This window comes from Colobus angolensis, unplaced genomic scaffold (assembly GCF_000951035.1).
Source record: "Colobus angolensis palliatus isolate OR3802 unplaced genomic scaffold, Cang.pa_1.0 Scaffold38, whole genome shotgun sequence".
In the NCBI taxonomy this organism is placed as follows: Eukaryota; Metazoa; Chordata; class Mammalia; order Primates; family Cercopithecidae; genus Colobus; species Colobus angolensis.
The window spans coordinates 8,996,322-9,003,846 of NW_012117154.1; the positions used below are offsets into that span (position 1 = coordinate 8,996,322).

At 51.8% G+C, this 7,525-nt stretch overlaps 1 pseudogene; it reads right to left on the reverse strand.

Moving 5' to 3' along the window:
* Positions 1–309: 309 nt before the first annotated feature.
* On the reverse strand, positions 310–2,738 carry LOC105520487 (annotated as a pseudogene).
* Positions 2,739–7,525: the final 4,787 nt, after the last annotated feature.

Consider the following 7,525-nt stretch of genomic DNA (forward strand, 5'->3'; position numbering starts at 1 on the left):
GGAGACAGCACTGCAGCCACACCCAGGCCACTGCCTCCGAAGACAGGGCTGCTGCTATGTCTGTGAACAGATACTCCTTTCAGATGTCAGTGGTTAATGGATGGGGAGGTGACCGCCCAAGCAGAAGCTGACCCTCTTTATGAAGGGGGCCACAGATCACCCCGAAACAAAATCCACAGAACAGCCAAGGCCACATAGGAACTGAGTGGGCCACGCCCTTGCCTCTGCGCTGCTCAGGGCCAGGCCTCCCTGACCCCGCTGGCTCTATTGGGAGGACTCAGGGTGGAGCTCTGCTGGGCTCAGTGGCCTTCACAGCCGGGGTCCTACGGGCAGTTCTGTGCTCACAACCTGGAGGCCACGGTCCACACCCTGGCTCCAGCAGGCCCAAATCACTTGTCCATGGCAAAGGCCTGGCCTTGCTTCAGGCCCTGGGGACTCTCCCCCTGCCCGCTGTTTCTTCCCGAGTAACAGAGGCAAGAGAGCAGGTGAGCCACATGCCAGGCGCCGCAGCAGGGGGCACTCAAGCCTGGCGCCCCTCTGCCTCTCCGTGGTCTCTGACCTTTCTTCTCCCTGCCTGGGCAGCCTCCATCAGGTTGGGGAGTCTTTTCTTGACCCCTGGATTAAATTCCTAATCAGGAATGACCTGGAAGAGGTTGTATGAGTCTTTCCTCAAGAGAAGAAAGTCTGTCCCTGAGTATCAGGAAGTGGCCCCGTTCCCTGCACGGCACAGTCTCTTCTGTGACCAGCAGCTCACACAGCAGAGGAGCTGGCGGCCCCCACAGGCCACTGCTCTGAGGCCGCCACGAGAGGGCAGGAGAGCCCTTCCCGGGAGCTCTGTGCCGGGGAGCAGGAGAAACGCAGCTCCACCAAGCACAGCATGGATGTGTCCAGCAGAGAATGAGGAGAGAGGCCCCAGCACAAGAGAGAAGTGCAGACTGGTCGGCCCCTGTCAGAGTCTCTCATGTCCCCAGCGACCCCTAAGAGCAGGCCCTGGGCCCCTATAGCCCCTCCCGGAGCCACTCCTCAGCTGCTGACCTGCGCCCAGCTCCTCCGCACCCTGCCCAGCTCCCTGCAGAACCTCACCTGAGGGGAAGGAGGCCCTGTTTGGGCTCAGACACAGCAGGTGCAGCTTGTGGTCCTGGGGCCACACCTGTTAGAGCCCATCCTTCCACCCCTACTGGGCCCTGAGTATCGTCCGTCCCCGCAGAACTCAGCAGGGTCAGCTCTGGGCACTCCAGGGCCCCAGCCCCCTGAGTGAGCCCTGGGCCCGAGGTAGGTTTGGGTCACAGGCCCCCCGGCCAGAACACCCACAGCAGGTGGATGTGTGGGGACTGGATGTGGGTCCTCTCCTAAGAGACCTGCAGATGGGGAGAGGCTGGGCAGGTCTCAGCACAGCTGGAGCATCTCCCCGTCACCGTCTTGTAGCCTCCTGACCCAATGAGGGTGGCCCTGAGAGCAGGATCAGCAGTGAAGAGCAGAGAAAGGTAGTTGGGGATGTCACCATTGCCCCCCGAGACCAGCCTGCCATGGAGACGAGGGAGCTGTCCCTTGGCAGAGGGGGGCTGGCCAGTGGGAGGGACAGACAGGGGACTGACCGAGGACCGCTGAGAGAGCAAACGCCAGGGACCCCGTGCAGGACGGCTTCTCTGTCTGCACAGTGAGTTACCAGGTTCGTGTGTTTGGAGTTTCCGGATTCATCGCAGGGTTCCACCCCTGCACGTTGCAGTTCCCCAGTAATCAAATCCTGGCTTTTGTGCCTGGAAGTGCACAGGGAGGGGACAACTTTGTAAGTCAGTGGCAGGGCAGGGAGTTCCAGTTCTCCAGGGCCAGAGGCTGTGCTCAGGATTTCTTAGCAGGAGCTTTGGGGCCCCCAGTCAACACTTCCCCACAGACAGCCTGGCCAGCTCTGTGGATGGAGGAGGCGCCCAAGGGTCCCAGGCCACCAAGTGACCAAGACATGAAGGCACCCAGGATTTCCTGGGGGTGCGCTGATCCCAAGGAAGCCACGTGTGGTCAGATGGGGGGAACTGCAGCACAGCAGGGCCGGCCCTCCTGGGTGAGACTGGTCAGCGTCTATGGGGATCTGGGGGGCCACAGTGAGGACTCTGTGCTCCCGGGGGCTACACCAGCCCACCTGCCCTGAAACAGAACCCAAGCCTTCTGCCGAGGGGAGCACCTGGGCACCTGCCTCCTGTCCTGCCCTGACACATCCCAGCGGCTGCACATGGGGGAGGCACAGCCTGGGCTTGGGGCCAGGGGGACACTGGAGACGCTAGACCTGGGGGTGACAATGCCTGCTCATAACTTCCCCCCACATCGGGGCTTCTCCAGCTTGAGCTTTCCTGGGGAAGGCAGGGCCTGTCCCTCCTCAGCACCTTGGGAGGGAAGCGAGGCCTGCGGTTGAAGTGCCCCCAATACGGGGCTCCAGGAGAGAAAGTACATCTCAGGGAATGAAAACAGAGACTGGGCTGCCCAGATGCACTCGGTGGCTCAGAAATCATTAGAAAATGTTCTGAGCCCCCGATTTTGGCTCTAAGAGGGACTGACCGGCTCGTGACCGCTCTCCTGTCTGTGCCTCGAGAGGGGGTGTTCAGCGCTGGCGGCAGCTTTCCCTCCAGGAGGAGCTTCACAAACATCCGCTCTCTGCGGGGTCACCTCTCCGTGGCCTGGAGCCACTGTCAGAGGCAGGCTCTCCAGCTGCCGTCATCTGGGAAACGTGGGGGGCGAGCGGGGGTCATGGATGGGGCTCGCTGGGGACTGTGAGAATCTGTCCCGCAGGACTCTCTGAGATGGAAACGCTGGCAGAGGTGAAAAGTGCGTCATGTGCTTCACTGAACCCGGCTGCTTATTTATGTTTGGAGGGCTGGTTTCAAGGACTCCTCTTCTCCCTCTCCAATGATAGCGTCAGCGGAAATGCAGACGGGGACAGGGCTGCTGGGGTTTCCTCCCTGGAATGAAGCACAGCCGGAGGATTTGCTGATTCACGAGCAGGCCCTGACCACCAAGTTCAGGGTGACAAATCCATACGGGTCCTGAGCCCCGTAGCTCCCTGAGCCTCAGCATAAACATTGTAAACCTCCTGGCCCTGGCAGTGTCTGTTTCATCCCCTCCAGAGCAAGTGCAGGTGTGAGATTTAGAGATTCTAAGAGAAGGGTCAGAGGTCTTGAAAACGACCTTCATTCGTTCATTCATTCGATAAATTGGGGGGGGACCTCCGTGTCCTGTGTTTAGTGAGGCCTGGGATGCAGACGTGAAGGGCGCTGCTCTCAGAAGCAGACGGAGGTGTAGACGAATCGCTGCACACCCACCTCGGGCCCACAGAAGGGTATGCGGGGAGCTGTGGGTGTGGGGGGCGGTGTTGGCAGAGTGACCAGCTTCTGCAGGAGTGGAACCTGCGGGGTCTTCTGTGACTTGCGTAACTGAATCTTTTGCCCAGTCATTAGTCTTTTCCTTTTGGGACACTTTGCTAGTTTGGAAATGGTTTCTTCCATCCATTGCCTGCCTTTTAGCTTTGTCGATGGGGTCCTATTGTAAATTTTGGTACATGTTGAATGTGAACAACAGTTACGAGGTGAGTGCCATGAGTTCCTGTGTGCCTGTCACCCAGCCCGGCCACGCGAGGTGCTGGAGGGACTGTCCACATCCCCCTTTCTTAGGACGCCTGAATCTCAGGTGTGACTTACAGGGTATTTCTTATGGCAAGACGGTTAAAACAAACTTCGGTGTCTCTTCTGTCCTTCTATGGCTCTGGCTTCTGATGTTCTCATGGCGTTCTCATCGGCCGGGGCTGAGAACAAAATGACATAGACTGCGGGGCTTAAACGGCAGAAACTTACTTCCCACGGTTCTGGAGGTTGCGAGTCTTGGATCATCGTGTCGCGTGGTCAGGTTCCTGGTGAGGGTCGGATTCCTGGCAAACGGAACCACCTTCCCAAGGCTCCCTCTCCTGATACCGTGTCCCTTCCTGATACCATATCCCTGGGGGTGAGGCTTCAACACGGGGATTTGGGGGATGCATCAGCACTGAGTCCGTCTCAAATGTTAGCTCTTTAATCCCCTGGAATGTTGTTTGGGGTTGTGCGAGAGACGGTTCTAACATTTTCTTTTTCAAATACATAGCCAGTTGTCACATCATTTATTGAAAAAGGAATCTTTTCTCCACCGACTGACATGAAATGCTACCATCATCGTAAGCAACGTTCCCGGAAATACTTAGTGCTGTCTCTGCTGTCTCAGTCCTGACTCACGGGGCTGACTTCTGTTTCTGCATCAACTATGACAACTTTACAGCAGGCTGCCTCCCCGAGGCCGTTCAGAAGCATTCCTCAGCGGATCCTACACATTTCCTCTCCCACGTCAAGTTTAGAAGCAGTGTCAAGACCCACAGCAGTCCTGCGGGAGTTTTAAGGGATGCACAGAATTTATGGGGACAGTTTGGAAAACTGACATTCATGTGACTTAGATTCCTACTACTTGGAAATGGATTCCGGCTCTCAACGAATTTAGAGCTTTGGCAGAGTTTTAAAGATTTCTTTGATGTCCGATGTGCTCATTTCTTGGTTTGTTCTTGAGTATTTTCTGAATTTTTATGAAATCCACCAAGTTTTTGTTATAACGAATGGGACACTTTCCCATAAACTGTTGTAATTCTGCATTGCTGTTCTAATAAACACTGTTGATCGATGTATATTGATGTTACACTTGTGATTGTCATAGTTTGTCCGTTCATTATTTTGAACTTTTTAGGTAAACAGTCATATAATTATGCAAGTAATTATAGTTGTGTCTCTGACTTTCTAATATTTATACTTTGTATATATTATCACGTTGGCCAGGACTCAAGTATAAAATCAAGTGTCTTTCTCTTGTTTCTGACTAATGGGAATGATTCTAATGGGGGGGTTTCCAAACTGGTGGCCAGGGGGCCAAATCCAGCCTGTGGTCTCTTCTTGTAGGCGGTTTTATTGGAACACAGTTATTGCCATTCTTCTACGTATTGTCTGATGGCTACGTTCGGGCCACAGCAGTAGCGTTAAATAGTCCAGACGGAGGCAATATTGCCCAAAAAACCTAGAATATTCACCATCTGAGCCTTTACAGAAAAGTTTGCTGATATCTGTTCTCATGTGTTAAACACAATGTTTGTTACAGGTTAAGGAAGTTTCTGACTGTTTTTAGCTTTCTGAATATCTTGTGGTTGTGCATGCTTTAAAATTAGGACTAAATATTAAATTGACCTGATGCTTGTTAGGGGCCTATCTTTTGAGATGCCCCAAAGTTCCCCTTTTTTAGTCTCTTCATGTAGTGAGTTGTACTAACAGATTCTCTAATGTTGAACCATCTTTGCTTTCCAGAGATTTTACTTGCTCCTGATGGGTTGGATTCTGTCAATACTTTTATTTTTGGGTGATTACATCCCTATTATAAATAGTATGTCAGCATCACTGTGTGTAGACGTGTGTGTGTTATTCTTGCCATTAGTTTCTCAGGTTTTTGGTTAACTATTGATGTGCTTTGGATCTATGTCCCCACCCAAATCTCATGTTGAATTGTAATCCCCAGTGTTGGAGGTGAGGCCTGGTGGAAGGTGGATGGATCATGGGAGTGAATTTCTCATAAATGGTTTAGTACTTTCCACTTGGTACTGTTCTCGCAATAGTGAGTTCTCGTGAGAGCTGGCCGTTGAAACGTGTGTGGCGCCTCCCTGACCCTCCTGCTTTTGCTCTGGCCACGTAGGATGCGCCGGCTCCCCCTTCACCTTCCGCCACGATTGAAGGCTTCTTGGGGCCGCCCCAAAGCTGAGCAGAAGCCGGCGTCATGCTTCCTGTACAGCCTGCAGAACCATGAGACAATTAAACCTCTTTCCTTAAAAATCACCCAGTCGTAGGTGTTTCTGCATAGCAATGTGAGAATGGACCCATACTACTATATATTATAGAATGAATTGTGATACTTTTGTCGTTTTCTGTGCCTGGAAATAATAGTAATTCTTAGTAACAATTCACCTGTATCAAGTTATTCCTGTGCAGCAAACACACTTCTATATATGTTACATGAGTCACGTCTTTAACCTAGAATCAACCCCGTGAACTAGGTATTGCTTTCATGTCCATCTGACAGATGAAGAGGCTGAGAGTTTAGGTAGTCTGCCTAAGGTCACCAGCCATGGGGGTGAAGATGGGATTTGAACTGAGCGGTTGGCCTTCAGAGGACAGGTTCCTAAACAGTCATTCTGTCTCTCCGTTGCAGAGGTCAGTCCCGCATATTCCTGTATAAAACTGCCTGAGCTTGGTGCTTTTTTAAAGGATATCATTTGACTACCTTTTTTTTTTTTTTCTGTTTTCCTGCCCATGTCCCATAGGGCTAATCAGATTTCTATTTCTGCTTGAGTTAATGTTATACTTTATATTTTCCTTTTTGTTGTTGTTTTCAGATTTTATTTTATTTTTTGAGACAGAGTCTCGCTCTGTTGCCTAGGCTGGAGTGATCTCTGCTCATTGCAACCTCTGCCTCTCAGGCTCAAGCGATTCTCCTGCCTCAGCCTCCCGAGTAGCTGAGATTACAGGTGTGTGCCACCTCGCCCAGCTAATTTTTGTATTTTTAGTAGAGACGGGGTTTCACCATGTTGGCCAGGCTGGTCTTGAACTCCTGACCTCAAGTGATCCACCCGCCTCGACCTCCCAAAGTGCAGAGATTACAGGCATGAGTCACTGCACCCAGCCATACTTTATATTTTCTAAGAAAATCATCTGTTTCACCTGGCTTTTAAAATGTATCAGTATAGGCCAGAACGTGGTAGTTTTATAATTGAAAAAACCTGCCCCGTTTGTTCTCTGTTCCTCTCTCCCTGTGACCCGGGGACTCTGTGTGTCCCAGGTGTCTGCCTGTGTCTTCCCCGAGGTCTTCTGGGTGGAGACTGGGGAGCAGGGGCCAGTCCACAAACACACCTCATGTTACCATTCCCTGTGGGAACCCTCAGCTCTGTGGCCGTCTCAGATGAACACCCACTCCTCCCGCAGAATTTGAAAGGAGAGTTGCTATCACCAAATCCCTTCGGGTCTCAGCATTTACCCAAGTCACCTTGATTCCAGAGATGGCTCTTAACTTGCTTTCTATAAACCAGTACAGAATGTGTCTGACGGCACAGAGGAAAACACTGCCAACACAAAGTTCCTGAACATTTTAAAGAGATGACACAGATGTTTTTTAAAGTAATCTAAATCACTGGAAGTGCCCCTTTCTCCCTATTTTGTCAGTGGATGGAAATGTGTTGAGAAAGGTTCTTATTGTAAGAGAAACACAACAGAGTTAAAGCTACTAATGCCAGTGCAAAATTGGGGAACGGCTGCGTGTGGCTTATGCCTATAAGCCAAGCACTTTGGGAGGCGAAGGCGGGAGGATTGCTCGAGCCCAAGAGTTCGAGACCAGCCTGGGCAGGATGGCAAGACCTCGTCTCTACAAAAAATCTTTTTTTTTTTTTTTTTTTAATTAGCCAGGGGTGGTGGCAGACAGCTATGGTCCCAGC